Raw genomic sequence first — 25,412 nt, forward strand, 5'->3', positions numbered from 1 at the left:
CAGGTTGTCAGGAAATTTTGAAGACAGGGCTTTGATCTCAGTATCCATAAAAACCACACTGCATAGGAGTCCTGCTGTCCCTATGTAGACACATATAAGGCCAGTTTTGATTGGGCAATCTTATTTTTAAAATGGCCCGGCCAGATTGGAATTCAGTTTTTACTTTATCTTTGTCCTTTTGCTAAGTCGTTAGCAACAGTGGACACCATACATAGCATGTTTTCTTGAATAGTTATTACAAGGAAAAAACTTGGACTTAATTGGACTTTTTAAGGAGGCTTTATAAAAAGAATGTCTTTTTTCAGACTACAAGTCCCAATTTTGAAACAGAAAAATGTGATGCCTGAAGCAATACTTCATGACTAAAAAGTTGCTGCATTTTAATTCTTTCTCCTAAGACATGCACGATACGGTTGAAGAATTGTGAAAACAAAACAAAGCCCTAGTACCTAAGAGAAGCAACATACTAAAGAGGTGAGAATACTACACTTGATACTGAGAGACCTGGCTTTCAGTTCTAGCTCCCTTGCTTATTTGATTTGTGACTGTGGGCAAGCTGGTTAACATCTCTGCACCTCGATTTCTTCAGTTGTACAAATGGGTTAATGATTCTTGTGTGGAGACTATTTCTCTCCTAGGGATGTTGGGGGGAAAGCACTTTGTAAACTATCAAGTGCTTTGGAAATATGAACTACCTTTTGTTTACAAGAGAATCAAATTTACAGAGATAATGAGAGCAACATGCCAGATGGTGTCAACTTCCATATTAGCAGAAGGACAGGAATCTTCTGGTAATCTCAGGGACCCTTTCTAGATAACTGCTCTGATGGGTAACAGAGGTAAGACATATGAAAGCCTTGCAAGTAGACTTTTTGTAAGGGCAAGTGAGATTTTTTTTTTTTTTGGTCTCAGGCCAAAATGTATAAACAAGAAGGTGTCCACTGTCTGTTTTGATTTAATTGTAGGATTCTTTGGGAGAGATCCTACTTGTGTTTCATCAGAAGCCTAATTTTACAATGCTGGCAGAGATATTTTAAGGGGGGTACAGAAGTCAGGATGATCTTATGGCCCGAAGAAATTCCTGCCTTTGACTCATAGGGCATAGTTTATGGAGTCTCAGATTTTGAAAGAGTTGAGCTCAAATCTTCCTCCTGGAACACAGTTATAGGATCAGTGGCCAGTCACTTAACTTTGCCAGGGCTCAGTTTTTTATCTGTGAATTGGGGATAATAAGTATTCACTCCACAGATTTATGTGGTTGAAATAAGGTAATTCATTTATATTCTCTCTCTGTCTATACACATATACACGTACTTTGACATATAGATATGTATGTGAATATATATATATATATATATAAATATTTAATAACATCATACTTTTATATAAGTTAAAGCCCTCTCTCCAATAAGATTCAGCCAAAAAGTGACTTCCTTTGAACTCCCATAAAATTCATGATCTCTGCCTTCCATATAATATATAGTAATTATTACCTCATTTTTTATTGTTTATGAATAGGTGGTGTTCTTGGAGTCCAAGTGAACTGGGATTTCATCAGTGAGGATTCTCTGTACTTTGGCAGCATGTCTCTGAACTCTTACTCTGCAAACTCTGGATCATGTCTTCCCGTGCAAATCCAATGAGTCAACAGAGCAAAATGCCACTGAAATGGTTGTCTTCAAAGGAACTGCCTGCCATGCATCATGGTGTGATAGGCTACATCTTTCTGACCCAGCTTAGTAAAGAGGTAAGGCAACAAACATTCTTGGAGGCCTTATCAGACACTGTTATCTCTGTGCTAAGAGTAACAAAACTAATTCAGGAAGAAACTTCAGTTCAATAGTTAGGCTTTCTTGGGGTCTAGAGAAGCCCAACCTTCAAAGAAAATGACCATTCAGTAATGCTTTCTCTAGGAAAGTAGAGGACTATGGGAGAAAATGTTTTATATGCTATCAGACAGGGCAACTCTTGGTTCATTTTGTCTGCCTGGTTTTCTTTATTATAAGAGAAAACCTTAAAAAGGATGAAGGGGAAAGTAAATCTAGAAATGATAATGATATTTTAAAAATACACATTGATACAATTTATTAAAAACAAACAAAAGATCATTAGGTCACTAAAATAAAGTCTTTGGGGGCAGTAATAATGGGCTGACTTAGGATGGGGTGGTTCAAGAGAGAAATCAGGACAGGGCAAAGAGTTTGAGAAGTCTCTAGAGGGAACACTGAAGTCCATGAATGGACATTGTGTTAACAAAGGAGGGAAAATGCGCCACCACCCCCACCCCCTGCTCCTTGTACTACCAGCAGTGCCCCATTGGAGCATGGGGAGCACAGGGGAAAATCAAAGGGGGGTTCTGAGAGGCAGGGGAGCAAGACAGACAGAGACAGGCCCTTTATCTAGGCAGACAGTCAGGCTTCTGTTCCCATGGCTTTTTGACAAAGAAAGGGAGACTTTTTCAGGAAACCAGATAATTGGGTGGGGGCCCCTCCAGGATGATCCATAATCAGAAATCGCTTCAGGGAAAAGAGAGAGGAGGAAAAAATCCAGGAAACAGGAAAAAAAAGAAAAAAGTAACAGTTTCAGAAATCAAATGCTTTGAAAGAACAAAAGGGACAGAAAAATAGTCAAATGGGGAATGGCAGCAAACATTGGCAAGCTGTTAGGGCAACTGAACTTTACCAATACAAACACTGATTTCAGCTGCATTTTGACTGTTGTGTCCTAGAAGTATGGGGCCACAGCTCTTGGCCACTGCCAGAACACTATGAGTATTCAATGAACATTAAGCAGAATTTCACTGTGGATTATCGCTTAAAAATAGCTTACTCCCAAAGAGACTTTTCAAAAAAATCCTGTATTGCTAAGATTAGAATTGACCTTAGGATAATTGGCAAGTAATGACCAAAGACTTAGAAAAATTCATAGCATATAGTTAGTTCATGCGAACAATGTACAGCCCTGGTCTCAAGGTCTCCTTCAGGAACCCTCTCCCTTTCTCCCTACCCGCCATCATTATTAGCCTGTTTCTTTCTTTCCTTTCTTCTGAAAGCCCGTTGCACAAATGCTGTTTGTTCCCACTTCCATGCCTTTGCAGAGATCATTCCCCACCATTTGTTTATTCCTACCTCCATGCCTTAATATGGATTATTCCCCACATTATAATGTCTTCATCCTCTCTGGCAATCTGCGGCCATGAGCCTTTTCCAACACTAGCTTTTGGACAAAGCCAGTTTGACTAAGCTATGATTGATAGCAGCTGAAGATTAGTGAAAACGTGACAAATCAAAGCATTTTTAATCATTTAAATCTTATTCTAAACTGTGTATTTCAACATAATGAATTCTAGTAAATGTTATACTTGGCTGTTTTACTGTTATTTTATTTTGAGTGGAAAAATAGCATTCGCTTTTGCTTGGGATAATCCTGCTTATGTGAAGCCTAGTCCTTCATATTAAGAAGCCAATAGCTCAAGCAACACTGTTTACCTGGCAATTTCCCTGGATCTTATAAAGGAAATAATAGCATTAAGAGTACTAGCTTTATAAACCAAACTCAGAGTTCGAGATTACTGGATCTTTTCACTCATTTCTACTTGACTCTCACTAGTAGTTCCCATCTCAGTTTTTTTTCAAAACTGTTCCTCTCTCCTCAGACCCTATGATGCCATCCCACCCAATCTCTCTCTCTCTCTCTCATCAGAAGACCTTACCATATGCTTTACCGAGAATTTTGAATTGATCTGTTTGCTGCCTCATTTTTTCTTTCATAGCTTTAAAACCCTCTACACCTTTATCCATACTCTCACTTGCCTCCTCTGGGAGACTGTCTCTGTCTGTCTCTCTGTCTCTGTCTCTGTCTCTGTCTCTCTCTCTCTGTCTCTCTCTCTCTGTCTCTCTCTCTGTCTCTGTCTCTGTCTCTCTTTTTCTCTCCCTCCCTTTCTCATCCCCTCAAGCCATTTCCCTGTATCTCTTCTCTCTCTTCTTGTTAACTGCAGCATTCCTAGAATCTTCTATGCCCATTTCCTCTCTTTCTCATCTTCTGTTCCCTTTCTATTCTTTTGAAATCTTACTTCCAAGTCTATAAATCTACAAAAATTTCTCCTTCAGAAGTTACCAATGATACTATAGTGGAAAGGATATTGGATTTGGAGCCAGAGGGCTGAGCATCATATTCTCTCCCTGGCACTATCAGTGTGACCTGAGGTAGGGTCACTGATTCTTGCTCAACTTCAGTTTTTAATCTATAAAATTAAGAAACTGGATTAAATGACATCTAAGTTCCCTTTTAACTCTAATTGTATCATCCTCCAATCTTGTGTCATGGACACGGCTCTAACTCATGTCTGCATGACTTTGATATGCCATCTGTCCTCTGTCTCCCTCAGACTCAATTATTTCAATTGATTGATTGATATAATAAAACATAAAAAAATTCTCACACTTTTTTTTAACTCATCACAATGCTCTAGAATGAAATCAGAAGCACTGATTCCCTAATTTTGAGGAAAAATACACTTCTCAAAAAAGCAAGAGAAAGGTTCAGATAGCCTTGGGATGAATTACATCATGGTAGTGGACAAACATTTGACTTGAAAGAAGGCATTTTTTTTTCCGCTCACACTCTTTTTCTCCTATCAAGCAACCTGGTATTTCTAAATTAAAAGTATTTGCTGGATTCAAGGCTCCAAAGTATTAACTTTTATTGCAAGTAGCAACAGAGCAGGATTCATTTGAGACATAATTTTAAATGCCTGTGAAGTATGGGAGCAACACAGATGTTACACTAATTTTTATTTCATCTGTTTGATTGGGATAGGTTCTGGATGGGAGTCCAACTGATAAAATAGCAGGAAATAGACCCTTGCCCCAGGCAAACAGCATTGCTCTGCATACTCATTCAGAGTATGGAGGATGATTTTAGTGGGTGGTAACCACCTAACAATGCATGACTTTCTCCCTCAGTTGGGGCATTCAGTTATATAGTAGCTAATGTTACTAGTTATAGTACATGTTTTTTCTTCTTCCCCAGGTAGAGTTAAAGATCTTTGGAGTCATGGACTATGTCCTAGACTTTCCTGTGTCTTCTCTAGTGACTACACTAGAACTAATCACATAAAAGGCAGTCAGCACAGTTTCCTAAAAATAATATTCAACTTTGTATCAGAAAGTAAGTTTTCAAGCCCAACTTTGTATCTCTAGTATCAGATAAACCTTAGCCCTCTCATTTACTCTCCATGTGGTTTTGGATAAGCATTTAACTCTGATCCCCCTCATATGGAAACTGGGAAAAATACTACCTATTTCATGTGGTTGGTGTGAAGCCCAAAATAGATCATTTCAGTCAGTCACCAAGCATTTATTAATTAAGCACTTACTATATGCAAGGCACTGTGTGAAGCATTTTATAAATGATAAGTGTACAATTGCAAGAATTGTCTTATTGGGGCTCAACAAAGAGGCATGTATTGATTGAATATCTTTCCTTTCTGATGGAATTTTTGTGGAGCTAAAATTACCCAAGAGATTTGGAAGTAAAAACAGTTCAAAAGCAAATTCCTGTAGCATAGAGTTTGTGCCCAATCCTTCTTCTTTATCTCCTTTTATCTTCCTACAATGCCAAAAAAAGGGCTTTCCATACAGAAATAATATTTATCAAATGACTTATGAATGTCCACCTTTAGAGAAAGAATTGATGAATAGAAACACAGAAAAGACATAGTTTATATGTATATCTTTTTTGTCATTTGAAGTCCTCTCTGATGGGGAGAGGGAAAGAAGAGGCTGAGACACATGGGAAATAAAAATTAAAAAAAAAAAGAAGACAAAAAGGACCAGCCACACAGGACCATAGAGTTAGAGGAACCTTAGAGGTCATCTAGGCCTAGTCACTCCTTTCACAGTTGAGGAAACTGAGGTCTAAAGAAGTTAAATGACTTGCCTAAAACCACATAAGTAGTAAATAAAAAAGGCTGGATGTGAACCTAGGTCCTTTGATTCCAATAATGCTCTTTCCTAATGTGTCCATTAATTATCAAATTAAACTAAATTGAAATAGAAACTAGATTGGTATGAAATGAATGTAGAGAAGGAAAACAGAATTGAATTGAATAGAAGCAAAATGAACAAACTGGTCTTTCAGAGAGTTAGGACTTAGGGGTGGGTACTTGCTATTCATGCCAGGGCTTAAGGCTCACAAAACAAGGGAGTCCCCCTGGGTTTAGGGTGAGTTTTTTAGGGGTAAAGCATAAAGAAGGTAATGGGGTTAAAAAGAAATTGCTTTGGAAAATTAAGCTTGAGTATTAAATGTTTAAATAAATTAATCAACAATAATTTTTTAAAAGCTTAATGTGTACCACTGAGTCACTATAATCTGGTGTACCACTGGTAAATATGTATTACATAGTAGAATTAGAATTATGGGCTCTAGGCAAGTTTCCAAAACTTTGTTATTTCTAATTTAAATTTTTACATGTCAATACAATTCATATTTTTCTGACATTTTGCAATCCATGTTCTCTCCCTCCCTTTTCTACCTCCTCCTTTCCCAGATGGCATTTATATGATATAGATTATATATGTGCTATTATACAATGCATATTTCCATGTTTTTCATGTTGTGAAAGAACACACACATTACATAAGAAAACAACTCATGAAGGAAATAAAGTAAAAAGTGGTATGCTTCATTATGCATTCAGACAGTTCTTTCTATGGTGAATGATATTTTTTTATCAGGAGTCTTTTGGAGTTGGACCCTTGAATTGCTGATAAAAAAGTTATTCTATTATTATTATTTTTAAGACTGGGTCTCCCCATCTTGCCAAGGCTGGAAGTGTAGAGGCTCAGTCTCACCATGGATTGGCATGGGAACTTTGACTTACTCTGTTTCTAGTCTGGGTCAATTTTTCCCTTCTTAGGTAAAATCAACACTATTGACATCAACATCAAAATCAACAACTAACCATAATTATTCTGAACTTAGTATAGATTTCTGATGGGTATTTCCCAAAGCAGCTCAGAATTCCTGAGTTAAGAGACCTGCCAGCCTCAGCCTAGCTAGGATCTGGGTTGACAGATGTGCACCATCATGCCAAGCTTTAAGATTTTACATTGTGGAGAAGGTGCCAACTTGTAGCAATAGAAGCTTCTTCACCTGGGTTTTCCCTAAACCAATGAAATCACAGGTTCATTCAATATTCCTATTTTTGTAGGAATTAGGGATGGAGATAACTAAGCTACTTTGAGCAGTGATTAAAATTTCATTAGCTGCTGACATGTATATAATATGGGAAGTTAAGAGGTAGAAGGTAAATTAATGACCAAAAAAACCCCCCAAAACAGAGCACCAACCATTAGAGTGGTGGTAGGGACTGGAAACTGCCACATCTGAAGCCACTGAATGTATTTATTCTTAAAAAAAAACAACAACAATGGTTTTAAGGCATGAAAGCTGACTTCAAATATTTGACTTTGACTTGACTTTGGCTTGACTACTGAGGACAAAATGAGGAGCAATGAATAAAAACGAAAAGCAGATTCAGGATTGAGATAAAGAAAAATTCTTAATAGTTAAGGCTCTTCCAAAATAGAACAATTTTACTTAGGAGATAAGGCGATCCCCATAATCAGAGGTCTTCAAGTGAATGAATACTTGTTGGAGATGTAGAAACTACTACTGTCCAAGAATGGGTTGGAATAAATATCCTAGACTCTTCCAGCCCTGGAATCCTGTGATTCTGTGAGGATCAAACTTAAGTTTTGAAATAATAGATGGAAAATCATGTATTCCGAGTTCCTCCCATCCATATTTGAAGAAGTGGGAAACTATATGGGCATGGAATATTGCATAAACATTTGACTATATGTATATGATATAAAAGTTAGGAGAAGTTAGAGGGAAGAGAAACCTATGCTTGATAATTAAAAAAATTAAAAATTATATTACCACATATATCAATAAATGAAGATATGTAGAATAAATACTAGGTAATTGAGATGTAGGGAAGCACTAGTAGTTAGAAGGGGAAGGAAGGGCCTCCCAAAGGTGACATTTATTCAAAGCTTGGAAAAAAAGTCAGAAAATGTTGGATTCCATGGCCTTTGGAATAGCCAAAGTAGAACCATTCTAGCTCTAAATCAATAATCCTATGATGCTATATGGTATACAAATGTGAGATTATTTTTTATTTTGTAGTTTCTACTGTTGTTTACAAAGAAATGAATTATCAGTATAAAAGTAAAAGAAAAAGGGATATGAGGCCTACGAATCACAAGATGTTACAGATCCCTAAATATCATATAAATAACATCTCCCTCAATCCAGCATTTCCCATTCATTTTTAGAAATCATTTGGACCTAGAGACATAGGGTCCTGTCTTCTGCTGGTGAAGCACAGAGCCCAAAAAACTTTCAACTCTCTAGGAATAGAGTTTCTCTCTCCAGACCATCTGGGCACTGGAGAGAAGCAAAGACAGTGGCAATCCCTGACAATTTTACACCGGTTGAGTCATTTTAAACCTCATGACAATCTCTTGAGTCAGGGCCGGCTTTAGAAAATCCATAGCAATTATCAAAACTTCTCTATATTAATACCTGGGGCTTGAAAGGATGATGCAAACCTTAAAGCTCTCTATGAGGAACTGTAATCTATCTAAATAATCTATTTCATTTGTATGCATATTTATATGTCTCTCTGTCTTTGACTGTCTCTGCCCCTCTCTGCTTTTGTGAGTTTTTATTTCTCAATTTCTCTGTCTCTGCTTCTGTTTCTCTCTCACTCTAGTCTATTTAATACTCTCATCTACCTTATATTCTCTATATGTGTCCTGGTCCCAGGGCAGCTAAGTAGCCCAGAGGATGGAGTGTTGGGCCTGAAATCTGGAAGACTCATCTTCCTGACTTAAAATATGGCCTCAGATATCTATGATGTTGGTGACCATTTAACTCTGTTACCCTCAGTTTCCTCATCCATAAGATGAACTGGAGAAGAAATGGCAAACCATTCTAGTATCTTTGCCAAGAAAATCCCAAATGGGATCACCAAGAGTCAGATATGCCTGAAATGACTCAACACCAACACCATGATACCAACATATATGTGTTTTTGTTTGAGTAAAGCAGACTTGGGGCCTGGGGGTGGGTAGGGCTGATCTTGGACAGAATGTGAAGCTTATCTCTTTTGTTTTCCCATTTCTACCCCCTCCCTTACCCTAGAATTTGAGTCTCTTTGCCCCCCTCCAAGAATCACCAAGCTCCCTATTTCTCCAACTAACCCTTCCATGAAAGGATCATTAGCTCACATATTTATATATCATTTCAAAGTTTGCAAAATACTGTTTTCCCAACAACCCCATAAAGCATGTTAGCTCAATTATTATCATTCCCATTTTAGTGTTGAGGAAATGAAGTCTGAGATAAATGACCCCCCAAAGCTGTCCAGCTAAGCTTTGTGACAAATGGCACTAAAAGGCACTAAAGTGACAATTATGGCACTAAGACCTTGATCATCTGCCTCGTAACTCTTATACTCTTTCCACTATCTCATGCTCTGTCCTTATAGACTAATCACTTTAATAGGGGCTCAGGAGGGTTGCGCTTAGAGCCAGGGGACCTACATTTTTGCTCATAAGTCTTGCTTCTAGTAAACTAGATCAAGATTTTCTTAATGGGGTCTGTGATCTTAAAAAACAACATTTCTTTAAAACTGCTTTGTTTTTAAGCCTGTGTATTTTAATTTTTGCACTTTTTAAACATTGTTCTGATAAGTGGTCAATCATTGCTGGATGGCCTAGATGGCTCTATGAAACCAAAAAGATTAAGAATCCTTTTTCTGCGTTCATGATCTTACCTTTCCAAGCTTTATTAGACTCGGCTACAATGGGAAACTTCAATCAAACCATTGTTAAAAGGACCAAATGAGACAATGTGTGAAAGTACTTTGCAAAGTATAAAGCCTTATAGAAATGCCATCATCATTATTATTTATTTGGCATGTTATTTACATTTTGACAAAGGACAAAGCTTTAAACCAAAAGAATGATCCTATAGCTGTGCAATTTCAAGAATGAATAAGACAGTGGGAGAGATATTCTTTCAATAGGGCCCCAGAAATCACACCACGTAGGTAGCTGCCTACTCCTCCTACGGCCAAGGTCTGCCCTATGTGTATACTTAAACGCTGAGGCTGGGGGGGAGGAAATTACTGAAGTCTTTAAAACACGGGTCCCAGTTTACAACTGGTCATTGTGAGAAGCTATTAATATTTCATCAGCCACTGACTGCTATGTAAATGGAACTGAGAGAAAGGGTAGCAAGGGGGAGAAAGGGATGAAGGTCCCTTCAGGACAAGAGTGTGTGCTCATGGGATATAAAGTTCTCTTTGGGGATGGAAGGATGGAATGAGGAACAAATAACAAAGAAGTCTTCACTAATTCTTATCCTCTTCTCCCCAGCTCTGTGGCCTTCTAACTTTGCCCTAAGATCCTGGTTCTCTGTGTTCTAATTCTAGATTATAACTCTAATCCTTATATCCTAGATAATAAGCCCACCATAAGCACGGGCTTTGACTCCCACCAGCCTCCAGTCACACCAGTCTTCTCTCTATGTTCCCCACACAGAAACACAATTGGGGTTGGGCACCTGGGGCTTTAGATCTGCTGATAGCATGTGTGTACATTCTGTAACACACAAATACCTAAGTTCTGCACCCAATTTGCAAAAATTAAAATAAATTAGTGATCCACTTATTTCCTGAAGTTCAAACTTCCCTCCTCCTATACGTATCCTCTCTTCTCCCCACTGAGTAGCCTCAGGATTAAAAATGTCTAGTTACTGATTTGTGTGCCCGCTCCACGCTCTGTTCCTCTGCCTGTCATCTCACCCTCTCCTATCTGTTTCCCCAAATCCCATTCTTCAAGGTGTAGCAAGTCTCACTTCCTCCATGAAACCTTCCCTGATGACTCCTTTTCAGATTGATGTCTTTTCCTCTAACTCCTACAGCAATATTTGTATACAAACAGGGGCACTGACTACAGACTAGCTTCTAATATCTTCTAATTGCTTCCTGGTTCTATGTTCTGATTCCCAAGGACAATACAACAAGAGGGACCAAAATTTATCAAGCATCTGCTTGGTGCACACAGGACAGAGTTAGGTGAGAGGGGAGACAGAGAGGGTTAGAAAAGATAGGGCTACTCCATACCTCATAGTGGGAACATATGCTACTAACATAGCTATAGCATATTACCTGATTACTGCTTTGGGAAGTTAGGAGACTTTGTGATCTTTGTGAAGCCAGCTTGTGTCTCTGATCCTGCACTCCAGCTCCCACTCTGGGACTCCAGGTTTTAGGATTTATTTACCATGTATAAAGGAGACCCAGATCCAACATTACGTCCCTGGCATACCATTTCCATGACCTGCTGCCCTGCCCTGCTTTCAACTCTAGTTTTGAGAATGATAATCCAGTCAATACTCCCTAAGCATTGTCTCTAACTCCATCCCACCGCATGTTTTACATATTTTTTCTTCTTCCCATACATGGGGAAAGTAGGGAAGAAATGAAAAAGGAAACATGATCTGATAACCTGGTCTTGTCCAAATTAACAAAAATAGTTTTCCAAAATGCTTTTGGCTTAGGGCAAAGGAAAAAAAAATGGATGCATTTTTAGTCCTGCTTTTTGGGAGATTTATCAGAATTATTCATCATAATCATAAAATATTTCCCCAGCCAGCACTTTTTGATGAGGGCTTAAATCTAGTCACTTTTCTGTATCTTTCTATATTGTTGTTGTTCAGTTGTTTCAGTTGTGTCTGTCTCTTTTTGATCCCATCTGAGATTCTCTTGGCAAAAATACTCGAGTGGTTTGCCAGTTCCTTCTCCAGCTCATTTTATCAATGAGGAACTGAGGCAAACAGGGTTATGTGATTTGCCCAGAGGCACAGAGCTAGTAAGAATGTGCAGCCAAATCCAAACTCAAGAAAGATGAGTCTTCCTGACATCAGCCCCAGCACTCTATTCACTGTGCCAGTATTTCTTTATACCAATACCAAAACACTGCTGTAAACCCTTTTGTTGACCAATAGCAAAACACAGAACTGGAAGCAATTCAGACTGATCCTTTATGTCAAATGGATCTACTTTGATTTTACTTAAAACTACCAGGAAACACCTTTAAGGAACAAAAAACTCTCAGATGAAATCTATCCTCTTGGATGAAAATGAAGAGCAAAGGGAGAAAAATTCTCCAAATATTAGTTGCTTCCTGTGCTCTGGTCACATCTTTCCCAGAAGATGAAGGCATTAGGTACTCTGGTAACTCAGCAGACACAACACTGATTCATGTCCAGCAGCTCTTGCAGCTCCTCTGTGCCCTCCCAAAGAGGCTGCTGGTGCTCCTGAAATTCTTAGGTCAAAATATCCACCCTGTTCCTGAACATTGTTCCTGAACAACAACAATATAGAAAGATACAGAAAAGTGACCAAATTTAAGCTCTAATCCAGAAGTGTTGGCTGGAGGAAATATTTTATGATTATGATGAATAATTCTGATAAATCTCCCCCAAAACAAAACTAAAATGCATCCATTTTTATTTTGCCCTAAGCCAAAAGCATGTTGGAAAACTATTTTTGCTTATTTGGAAAGAGTACCTGATCCTCTTTCTAAGTAGGAAGAAACAATGCTTGATCTCACGGAAACTACATCTTCCAGAAATCCATTCAGTCAGACTCTAAATGCTTCTTCACAGATATGGAACTCCATATCAAAGCCTTATTATCTAGCTATAAATTTTGTTTAAAAAGGGAAAAGTTGAAGTTTGTGGTTTCTGCTTTCCCTGCCCCCCTCCCAATTCCATGTGGTAAGTGATAGAAGAAAAGTTTTTAAGGATGCGTAATCCTTTTTGTATACACTAAGAAGGGTGATATTTGGGGGTTATTTTGACTATGTCAGAAAATTCTGATAGGCCAGAAGAAACCAAAAAGTGACCTAGAAAGCCAAATATTTGAAATAAGTCTGCAAAAATATATGATTATTTAGATATATATGCTGCTAGTCTGGAATATATTTACAAAAACAGAAACAAAAACGGGGAGTGGGTCTTTAAAGTTGACAAAATTTATGTACACAAATGAATAGAAGTTGTGACCTAGGTATTTGACTAGGCTCTAGTAACAGCTGGAATTAATTTCCCCAAACCCAAGAAAGTTGGCAGAAGCATACAAAGGATGAGCAAATTCCTATTAGAGAAGGAAGAAATTAAACATATGATAAGAGGGATGATCAAAGTGGTGGTGGTCCTCCTTTCCTTTCAAGATGTTGGAGAGTTGTGAGACTTGTTAAAGATGAGTCAAAGAAAGCTCTCAGGGGAGAGAGTAAAGCCAAAAATTTTAAAAAGAAAAATTGATGTTTTCTGCTGGATAAAAATTTAATAGAGAATAAAGATTTTTTTAAAAGGTGAAGAGATTAATTAGAATACAAATAAGAAAATTCTGTGTAGATTATCAAAGAAAACTGGTCAAATAAAGAAAAAGGCACTACTTAGAGCTATCTCATGTAAAAGAAGAAGGGGAAAGAGGTTGGTGATGTGTTTATTTAACAGACAAAAGTAGACAGATTAAGATGGTATCAAAGGAGAAATTATACATAATGGAATTCTTTGTGGGACTATTTTGAGATCAAGAAGAGGTACAAAGAGAGTGTTGAAGATGATCTAAGTGCTAAGGCAACAGCAGAAGGATAAAGAAAGTGATTTGGCATCCCAGCTCAAAAATTAAGCAGCATGATCAGGTCGAAGAAATGAAGTATTGAAGTAATGGCCTCGTTTGGGCTTTAAAAGCCTTTTGAGGAATGATTGCCTATAAAAGCTTTTGGCTATTGTTTTCAAAGTAAAGTGACCATCACAAAATAAAGAGGGTGATATTGAGAGGCATCCTGGTTTAGTGGAGAGGGAGTAGGACTTAGATTAGAAAGACCTGGATACAAATCCTGTCTCTAATATCCATGAAGTGGGTAAATACAGAGATTGGACATTTAAACTTGGTGCCCATTAGCCATGCTTTGCTATGATTGGGTCCTATTGGCAACTGATCTGAAGGAACTCAAAATTCTTCCACCAGAGGAAGGCTGGTGAGGCATGATCAGTGGAGAATTATGCTACAGTTTGCTGTTTCTGGGTACCATCCATAAGAAGATAAAATGAGCTAACAGTTGAGGAGCAGGCAATAAATAAAAACTAGAGAATCAATTTCAAATTCCACTTCCTTGTGCTCCAACTTGTGGGAAGGAAATCTTCCTGGTAAGAAAAGAGACAAAAAACACAGAAAAAGGTAATTTCTGAAGATGGCCTGTTGAAGAATATAGTAGAGTCGAGGATAAGGAGGAAAGAATTACTCAAAGGGACACCAAAAGATCTTAGGATCACAGAATATTTCAGTTGGAATGGACTTTAGACTTCATCTAATGCAACCTTCCCTCCAACTCATTTAACAGAAGAGAAAACTGAGGCCCGAAAGAAGCTGTGACAGATTCAAGGATAAACAGTTACAAATACCAGGTTTAGGACTCAAACTCACATCTGCCAACTATTAAGACAATCATGGAATTGATGATGATTTTCACTAAAGTGAGCAGTAAAGTAAAACAAAGTAGTAGGGGCTGCTAACATTACTAAACACTGGCTACTTTTCTCAGGTCTTTGGAGAATGTAAAAATAGAAGTAAAAGTAAGTCATTTGTTAGATAACAAATTAGAGCTTCTGGGTATGGAAAAAAAGTACTGGCCCAAGAGACTGGACATGGATTCAGAAAATTGCACAGCAAAATTTTTGTAACCATGATAATAAGGGAAAGGTCACATAAACTGCCATTACGAAGACAAAGTTTATTGGTTTATATTAAAAAAAGGAGGAAAGCAGAAGAACAAAGAAGTGTGATTTTATAGATAAATACATGCTGATATAGCAGAAAAGTGAATACATATAATTGTGTAAAAGTCAGGAGGAGAACTGGCCAGAAAAGGTAAAACACATTATAGGAAAGATAAAATTGGGTTTATTGAGTTTACAAAAAATTGTCATTTATGGTCTCAGATATTTTGATGACTTTGGAGGTGAGAGAAGAAATTGAAATATGTAAATGTGTATGATATTTTATAATATAAAACTTGTGAGAACTAAATGAAATAATAGATATGAAACTGCTTTGGAAAGAATAAATTGGTATAAAAATATGAGACAGTAGTATTTTTATATTATCCCCATTATATAACATTTTCCTTTTCAAATTTTTTCTTTTCCTTTCTCTCCCTCATCTTTTCTTTGTTTTCCTTTCTTCCTACCCCTTCCCAATTATTTCCAGATGCTCCAAGGATCCCCTTGGGCATTGCTTTATGTGATTTAGGGAACTCTGTGATAACCAAGTGTTGCTGACTAGCAGTTGTTGTCATGTCCAAAGAAAGGGGTTCTATCTTGTTTATATCTATTCTTAACACTATAATTTGCAAGCTCCAACAGTGTCCTTCCTTTAACAATCAGGCAAAAAAAAAATCAGCCTATATAAAAGAACCATGATCTCTTTCTGGTTTAACTTCTCTTGTTTCTGATGGGATTGAGGGGAGGTTTTGAGGCAGGAAGGCCAGAGCTCTACCCTCTTGATTAAGTAATCCAAAGAGCCCTGGAAAAAATGGGGAGGATTTCTGAGAAAAGGCAAGGTTATCTCTAGGGTTCACTCAGTCTGGGGCCAGGCAAATTGGGTATTCCTCCTACCCTAAGCTTTCATTCTCACCCCAATATCTGTATAGTTGAAGTCAGATCAAAATGATTAAAGTGGCCATAAAGGATAAAATTGGTCACAAAAGGGCAGGTTAAAGGAAGACTTGGGAAAGAGGAAGGAGGACTTTTGGCCTTGGAAATGACAAGGAAGGTTTCTAATGTAGGATGATGAACCTAAAGTCTTTTTTTTTCTTTCTTAAAAAAGTATCAGACAGCAGGACTCGCATTATTTGCCTCTTGGACCTCTGTCTTTTTCATTGGAGTAACAGGAAAGAACAGAAATGCCACTCTGCTCAGAGAAAGGAGACTGTTTCAGAACCCATCTGATAAAGAAGCAAACTGGATAACCTAGGATATACTTTAACTCTTAATATTCCATTAATAGGTAAGAGTTTAGGGAGCATTTACAATGCATCCATCTTCATGCTAGAAGCTGGGGAGAAAATCTCCTTGCTTCCAAATTTTCTTAAACTGGTTGAGAGCACCATCTCTTTCTGGGTTCCCAAGTTTATATCCTTAATGACTCAAGTCTTCATTCACATTTATCCACATGTCTTATTAGATGCTAGATCTAGCTTTTATTTTCATATCTCTCATATACATCCCCTTCTTTCTATTACTTACCCTTGTGTACATCATCAGCCTTATCAACTGTCATATAGCCTAATTATTTTACTTACTTCAATAGTCATTTTATTAATGTTTACTTTCTGTCTTAGTATCGGCTCTAAGACAGAAGGACAAGGACTAGGAAAATGGGGTTTTTAGTGACTTTCTCTAGGTCACACTGTTAGGAAGTATGTCTGAGGCCAGATTTGAACCTGTGTCCTCCTGACCCCAGGCTTGACACTCTATCCATTGTGATAATTGGCTGCCTCTCAAATAGCTTTTTAATTGATCTTCTTGCTTCGTTTCCTCTTTACCATAATCCATCCTCCCCTGAGTTGCCAAAGCCAGGTCTGACCATGTTACTTTTTACTCAGTAAACTCCAATGGCTCCCTGTTACTTCCAGGATTAAATATATGAAATCTTCCATTTAGTATTCAAAGTTCTTCCTGACCCGGTCCATTCCCACCCTTCTAGTCTTCTGCTTTACTCTTTGTCCATGAATGCCATGATCTATTTTCACTGGCTTACTTGCTGCCTCTTAGGTGGAACCCTTTTTTTTTTTATCTTTGCACTCTTCCATGCCCAGGACGCTTCCCCTCTCCCTTCTGCCTTCCTGGGTTTTCTGGCTTTCTTCAGGAAAAAGCTCCTGCTCCCCACCCCCCTTTGGCAGGCAGCCTTTCTCTGGTTCCTCTCTCCCCATCCCTCCTTTGCTTTCTAAGATTACTTTCCATCTACTCTTTCTATATCTTACATGCACCCTTACTTAAATGTTTTCTTCCATTATAATGGGATCTCCTTGAGAGCAGGGACCAGGTCTCTTTTTTATATCCTCATTGCATAACAAGGTGTCTGGCACATAGTAAGTACTTAAATATTTATTTTCTGATTGACTAAATGAATTCATGAAAGAAGGTAGAGTGATCTTTGCCCTCAGAGAACTTACTGCTGAGACTAGACCCAGAACCCCCAGGGGACTCTTCAGAGATGAGTGGAACTGAGCGAAAGGGCACAAGGCAAACCTACCACAGATGAAAAGAAAGAAGTCAGAAAAAGAGAACAGCAGACACTGAAAGATAGAACTAAAACATAAAGGAGGGAAGAGGAGAGAGACAGAAAGAAGGAAGGGAGAGAGGCTATGATTATAATAATATCAAAAAGAAAGATCAGTCAGGATAGATGATTATGGTAACTGTCCTTTTAGAATTTTTCTCAGTTCAATTTAATTCAATTAGTATTTACTGACTCCCTACCAGTCTCCTAACATCATGACAGGTACTCTGGGAATGATAATTAGAAAACACCAGCCCTGCCTCAGAGTCAATAATCTTTCTCACTGCAAGACAAACATAGGTTCAGAAAGCATATGATAGGGGATAACAAAACCCCACCTTAAACATATAATAAATCAAGCTATCTAAAGTTGGAAGGCGGCTGACCATTTGTTGAAGATGACAGTGTCAATTTGTGCCACTCCCTATCACCAACTATTTCTAACTTATGATCAAAATTACATCCAAGTAATCCTTCTCTCTTCCTGATTTACACGATAAATACTAGAGTAGTGTCCCAAACAGTAAATACGGTAAGGGTCAGAAGAACTCTGGGGAAATTCTCAGGTCTACCTTTGCACAACCATTTCCCACTCTATGCATTTCCTTTCCTTTTTTCCTCATCAAGGATATTTTCACCTTTTTGATCCAATGCTCAAAGCCTCCCATAAGAACTTGGATAAACATGATATTTCCTCCTTGATTAGCCACAATTGACTCTAATCACTACCCTGTTTTCTGCTGGAATGAGATCCTAGACTAAGGGTCAGAAGATCGGAATTTTAGGGCTGGCTCTGCCATCGACTAACAATGAGACTTTGGAAAAAAACATTTAACCTCTATGAACCTCAATTTCCTCACCTATAAAATGGGAATAGTGATTTTGACTCTGGCTGGCTCACAGAATTAAATGAAACAATGGAGGAAAAGGTGCTTTGAGATGTACAAAAAGAACTATGTATGTCAAAAAGATTTAAAGGATTCAAACTAACTGGTACCCAACTGTGTTCTCAAGTCATTTCATATGTGTTATATATTCTATCTCCTTGTTTCACCTTAGGTCCCTGCCTCCAGACAGAATCCAAATTCCTTGAGGTTAATGATACTTTCTTTTGCATGCTTTTGCTATTTAAAGGCACTCCAGACACTCTACCTTCACTGAATGACATCTGTGAAACTTTGTGAGACAGCGATGGTCTGGACACCATGATGTTGTTTCCTACCATTTTTTACCTTTATGCATCTTCTTTTATAGTCTTCCACTTTTCAACTCTCTTAAGGGCTGTGTGTGTGCTTTGGACTTAATTTCTTCCTTCATTTCTACTTCTACAACTTCTTTCACTTTCTTTCCTCAACAGTCAAGAATAAGTTACTCTCTAGCTCTGAATTTGAAATTATGGGACCCTCAATTGGGTTCCAATCCAAGATTTTGCTCATTATAATCTATGTGACTTAGGGCAAGTCAAAATGTTTTTAGTTTCCTCATCTTGTGAGGGATTTGCCCTAAATGATTGCTATGGTCCCTGACATTTTAATATCTTCTTCTTCTCTCCCTCTGCATCCTCTATATGTGTTAGAGACTAATCATGAACCAACTCAGCTAAAGGAAGAAAGGGCTGGCCAAATACAGCCACTTTAGGAAGTGGTTCACCCTGTATGCTTAGATCTTAAGCATCATTTAATAGTATTAAGAGTTCAATGTTGGCAAGCCTTCAGGGTTTATCTAGCTCAATATAAGCAATTAGTTGGCAGTGGAGAGAGTGCTGGGCCTGACGTCAAGAAGACTTATCTTCTTGAGTTCAAATCTGGCCTCAGCCTCAGACACTTCCTAGCTGTGTGACACTGGGCAAGTCACTCAACTTTGTCTCAGTTTCCTAATCTGTAAGATGACCTAGAGAAGGAAATGGCAAACCACTCCAGAACCTTTGCCAAGAAAATCCCAAATGAGGTCAAGAAGAGTTGGACACGACTGAAGAATAAATGAATAATAACAACATCAAAAAACCTCCCAAGATCACAATTGGTTCCTTTCCAACAGAAAACAGAAAATGAATCAATGTTTTAGTTTTGACTTAACCCTTTCCTTGTCGTCCACATTTTTTTTTTAGTCTAAGATGTACTGGAATGAAAGTCAGAAAAATTCTTTCATATCTATCATCTCCCAACCCAAGGAACCGGAAAGAGCACATATTATTATAATTCCAACTTTGCAGATGAGGAAAGTGAATACCATCAAAATTTAATGATTGGTTAAATCACTTGGGTAATTAATCACAAATGTAGTATTGGAATCCAGCTCAGAGGTTTCACTCTGGTCAAGTGAACTTGTCTTCCCCTGCCTATCTCTGATATTTTTCATCCATTCTTACTTGTGAGCCTCACATAGTTCCTTCCTCATTTTTCTTCATAAGATCTTGTCATTTTCTGGTTTCCTGTTTTTTTCTATGTACCCCCTTCACTGTTACCCCATCCCTTGAGCCTCCCCTACAGAGCCATTTTATAGATTAAATTTCCATATGATTCTAATCAACCTATTTCCTTTAGCTTTATTTCTTAGTATTAAAGTGGGAGTTGGGGAGGAGACTGTGTCAGACCACAGTTTATATCCTTCCTCCCAAGTTGCTAGCATTATGACTCCCCAGATTAGATCAGGCGATTCCCCAGGGTCAGAGCTGTGTCCATCTCCTCAGACTGGTAGTCCCCAAGAGCAAAGGCAATGTTTCTGCCATTTAATACGAAGCCAAGGCTGAATCTGAGGAAATGAAGGCATAGAGGCTAGGTGAGAAAGATCCTTCTTGGATATTTCTGCATTGATTTCTTCCAGCCTTCCATGTTGCTGCTACTTCACAAAAGGTAGGATAGATTCCCTTAGGAGTCAGGGGAAGGGCAGAGAGTCAGATATTTCCCATGTTTCCAAAACCAATTCCAAAGCAGTACCTTTTTACTCCAGCCATATCATCCTTAGTTATATCACAACCATTCCCATAGCCTGGGATGTTCATGTGCATAATGCTATGAAAGAGAGATCTAATGGTAATAGGGAACATGGTGCCCACTAGGCAGGAGCAAAGGTTGTGGGAGTGGGAGAAAGGAAAAGGGTCTAGCTTCCAGTGACTGAATATAAATGCAAGGGAGTTCGCTCTGAGCGATTACTCTATAACTGTGGGAAAAGAGCTAAATTTATAAGTTTTGATTGTGAATATTTATAGAAATTGATGTACATTGTATCTATGAGAGTAGAGCTACTCAACAGTAGCATCTCCCTTGAGAATGGGGGAGAGACAGAGAGATGGAGATGGAGAAAGAGATAACAGTGACACAGACTGAGAAAGAAACAAATAGAAAATGATGGAGAAATAGCTAGAGACCAAAAAGCAAAGAAAGGCAGAAAGAGAGACAGAGAAAGCCAGTCTGCTTCTTGCTGTTCAGCCAAATCTAGGATACATATTATAAGAGACCAACAGTGGGATTTAGACTTCTTTTGGGGACATGATCTCTACCCTACATGCCCCTAATGCATAATACTTAATTTTTATAGGACTTTACAAGTTTTAAAAGCATTTCCCTCACAACAACTCTGTGGACTATGTATTAGTAGTATTACTTTTTAGTATAATTTATTATTACAATTTTAGTATTTTGTAATATGATTATCTCCATTTTACAGCTGTGAAAATGGGGGCTAAGGGAAGCCACATAACTTATAAGTGGCAGAGGTATTTGAATATGTTTTTTTTAAATTCTAAATATGTAGAGAATAGATTATAAAGACAATATCTAAAAATAAATACAAGGTAGTTAAATAGCAGATAGTGGGTAGGATACTAGAATTTAGAGAAATCAGGTAAGCCTTCAAGTTGAGGGAGTGCTCATCTTAAAGCAAAAGAGTGAGTCAAAGTTGATGAGTGAGAACATTTTAGACATGGAATATGGTCAGGAAAAAGTCATATGTATGACTTTGTATGCTGTCTTTGAGAAACAGAAAAGCCAAGTTGGCTGGAACATATTTCAGGATCAAAATATAACCTTTCTTTCAAGAGCCACAAGAGAGGGTGTTTTGGGAATAGGGTGGGGACATGCATGCATGTCAGGGAGAAAAAGTATGACATATAAGATTAGTCAAAGAAGAACCAAAGAAGTGAATCTAGGCCTTAACCTTAAATCTTTGTCACCAGTTTATGTTGGGGCCAGAAAATGATGCTTGGCCACCACATGCACCAGAAGGTCTCTCCCCTACTCAATAACTTTAGTGGCTCCCTATTACCTCTAAGATCATATATAAATACTCTCTTTGGCTTTTAAAACCTTTAACAACTAGATTACATCCTACTTTTCAAATTTTTTTATCCTTTACTCATCTCTGCATATAATCCAGTGACAATGGCCTTCCTGTTGTTCTTCTCACATATGACTCCAAATCCCACCTCAGTGACCTGTCACTCATTGTCCCCTCTGCCTGGAAAGCTCTTCTTCCTCACTTCAACCTCCTTATTTCCCTGACTTTTTTCATGACTCTTCCAAAAATTCCTGTTTCTCCAACAGACCTTCTTCCTCCCCCTCCACCTCTACTGCTATGACCTTCCATCTTATGTACATAGTTGTTCTGAAGCTGCCTCCTCCATTAGGTTGTTTGCTCCTCAATGGTACGGATCATATTTTTGCCTTTCTTTGTATGCCTGGCTGTTTTTATGATGTTTGAAATTTAAGTACTAATTATGAGGAAGGACCTGAACTATCACATTGGGGGCAGCCACTTAGCCGAAGTTTTCTAACATTCACCTCCAAACAACTTTAAAATAATGCCTCAAATCAAATTTTAGAACCAGTAAAAAATTCAGGGTGAGACGTTTTTCCAGCTGAAGAAAACTTAAGAGATTGTCAGAAGAAGACAGCAATTTGAAAACAGCTGCCAAAAAAAGTCTCAAAGAAAAATGCTCATTGGATCCAAGCCCATTAGGAATTCCTGGCTGAATTAAAAGAAAGAGCTAAGAGTGGCAGAGAAGTGAGCCAAATTTATAAAAATACAAGTCATTCCTCAATTGATAAAAGGTCAAAAGATATGACCAGGCAGTTTTCAGATGAAGAAATTAAGGATATTTTTAGAGGGCATCTCATCTAGGTGACTCAGTGGATAATGAGACAGGCCTGGAGATGGAAGTTTCTGGGTTCAAATATGGCCTCAGTCACTTTCTAGCAATGTGATCCTGGGAAAGTCACTTAATTCCTCTGAAGAAGTATAATGCAACATTATTGTGCCTTACAGGATAATCATGAAAACACCTGTAGAGACTTATATGAAATGATGCAAAGTGAAGTGAGCACAACCAAGAAAACACTGTACTTGGTAACAGTATTTGCTTGATGTATACATCAGTATACAAACAGTATAATGTTTGATGATCAGCTGTGAATGACTTAATGATTATCAGCAATACCAGAATACATAGTAATAATTCTAAGACTGAAATAAGGATTAAAAAAAAAACTTTAGTCATCTGAAAAAATACTCTAAGTCACTATTAATTAGAAAAATACAAATTCAAATAACTGATTTAAACAAATGAGTCTATACTATTGAATATTTTTTAGAGATTAAACCTGTCTCATTCCCTCTTCCTGCCACAACAGAGGGGCAAGCTCTGAAACCCTGAGTATTCTTAGAGAGCACTGAACATATTATAATAAGTAAGTATATACTCATTTAAGTAAAATTTAAGATAGGACAGTTTTTTAACAACCATAGGACATGAATATAAATAAAGCTTCTATACAGACATGCAGAAAAGTTAATAAGATGAGCACAAATTTCTTACATTCATTTGAGGGAAAACAATTTAGAAATTTTTCGGTTACATGAACATATAAGCAGCTTGTTTACAAATTATGAAAATGACTGAAATTCAATTATTATTGATAATGTGTGAAAAATTTTTGTCATTTAGGGGAACCATAACTGCTGCATATTTGAATGGAAGATCTCTTTTCTTTACATTTCTTCTATGACAAAAATCTTTTCAATTGACACCAAATGCAAATTGTGCAGTGAGCATTTCCAATTTTTAAACAAGCAAAGCATATACATAAACTATTTCAACAGTGACTATTAGCATAAGTATATATAATTACTTTAAAAAGAAATAAAATCTAAATTTTAGATTAAAGGTTTAGATTTTTTACTAGATTGTTATATATTGAGTGTTTTACCAAAACATGTACTTTGTGCAATCATGATTCTACAAAAACTAAAAATGTGTTAAATATAAGCATATGTTTAGAAGCAATGTTAGAATTTGATCATGTTTACTTGTAATAATATATGATTTGTACTGTAAACTAAAAGTTTAAGGTAAATTGGTAATGACAAGGTACAAAAGATATCATTACATAAAAGGATAAGGTTGGTTCTCTTCCAAGCCACTAACAAAGGCAGAAAAATGATTCTTGTTTAAGTGGACACTTAGAAACTAGGCAAATTGATTTGTAGTAAGGTAGAAATTAAACAATAGATATTTTGTTTACAAATTTGTAAGGTAGTAAGAAACCCTCAATGTGATATCAAGACAAACTTCAAATTTTAAGAATGAAAGTTTTAACTTTTATTTCCCAAACAAAGTAAATTAGTAATTAAAGGACATCATCACCACCCCCAGCTCCTGTCTTACCAGCCAGGAGTGAAAAGTTGAGATACGTGACTAACTTCAGCTGGTCTATGGCCTTAGTTTATCTGAGGGTCTGCACTTTCCATGTCCCCAAGACTTTGCTCAGTGGGGTTTTCAGCCTTTGCCTTTTACAAGGAAGGTGAGGAAAGGAGAGAACTTGGATCACAAAATGTTTGAAAACAAGTATTAGAATTGTAACTACATGTAACCTGGAAAAGAAAAATATGCAATTTTTTTAAAGAGTAAGGGGGAAAATTGTGAAAATAAATTAGAATGATGAAAGAAAATTATGAATAGAGAATTAACAACTTGGTAAAGAAGGTACAAAAAATGAAGAAAATAACTCCTTAAAAAAAAGAATTGGCCTAATAGTTAAGGAGGTATGAAATCTCACTGAAGAAAGTAATTTCTAAAAATTAGAATTGGGTAGGTGGAACCTACTAATTCCATAAGACATCAAGAAATAATAAAGTAATATCAAACATTTTTGTAGCGAGTTTCTCTGATAAAGGCTTCATTTCTCAAATGTATGTTGTGTACAGAAATGCATCAAATTTATATGAATAAATCATTCTGAAACTGATAAATTGTCAGTATATAAACAGGCAATATTCAGAAAAAATAAAAGCTATCTACAGTCTTATGAAAAAAATTACTCTGTCACTACTGATTAGAGAAAGACAAATTAAGACAACTCTGAGGTACCATCTCACACTTATCAGAAATAAGGAATGCTAGAGGGGAAAAGGAAAAAGAGGTACACTAATGAATAGTTGGTAAAACTGGCCCGACCATTCTGGAAAACAATCCAAAACTATGCTAAAAAGGCTACAAAATTGCATATCCTTTGACTTAGCAATACCATTATTACCTCCATATCCTAAAGAGGTCAATGAAAAAGGAAAAGGACATATATATATATATATATATATATATATATATATATATGTATATATATATATGTACATATATATAATATTCATATCAATTCTTTTTTTTTGGTGGCAAAAATTGGAAATTGAAGAAACACTCATCAATTTGGAAATAGCTCAAATGGTTATTGCATATGATTGTGATGGAGTACTATTGTGCTATAAGAAATGATGAGGAGGGGTGGTTTTAGAAAAAAACAAAGTAAAGCATGTTAAGACCTATATGGACCAATACAGAGTGAAGTAAGAACACCTGGGAGATCACTGTACAAAGTAACAGTTGTAAGGATGATCAACTGTGACAGGCTTGCATATGTTGATCTTACAGTGACCTAAGACAATTCTCAAGCACTTATGATGAAAAAAATGCTACCCAATTCCAGAAAGTGAA

At 37.2% G+C, this 25,412-nt stretch overlaps 1 protein-coding gene and 1 long non-coding RNA gene across 3 annotated transcripts in view; one reads left to right on the forward strand and one right to left on the reverse strand.

Moving 5' to 3' along the window:
- Positions 1-3,487, forward strand: part of LOC130453676 (uncharacterized) — a 68,385-nt gene extending 64,898 nt beyond the window's left edge. The window contains exon 3 of the long non-coding RNA XR_008911159.1: positions 1,519-3,487. This is a non-coding gene — a long non-coding RNA (uncharacterized LOC130453676). The remainder of the gene's footprint in view (positions 1-1,518) is intronic.
- The window catches only part of GYPC (glycophorin C (Gerbich blood group)), a 93,324-nt gene that overhangs the window by 62,138 nt on the left and 5,774 nt on the right, over positions 1-25,412 (reverse strand). The window lies entirely within an intron of this gene.

The sequence above is a fragment of the Monodelphis domestica genome, chromosome 4 (genome assembly GCF_027887165.1).
Source record: "Monodelphis domestica isolate mMonDom1 chromosome 4, mMonDom1.pri, whole genome shotgun sequence".
NCBI lineage: Eukaryota > Metazoa > Chordata > Mammalia > Didelphimorphia > Didelphidae > Monodelphis > Monodelphis domestica.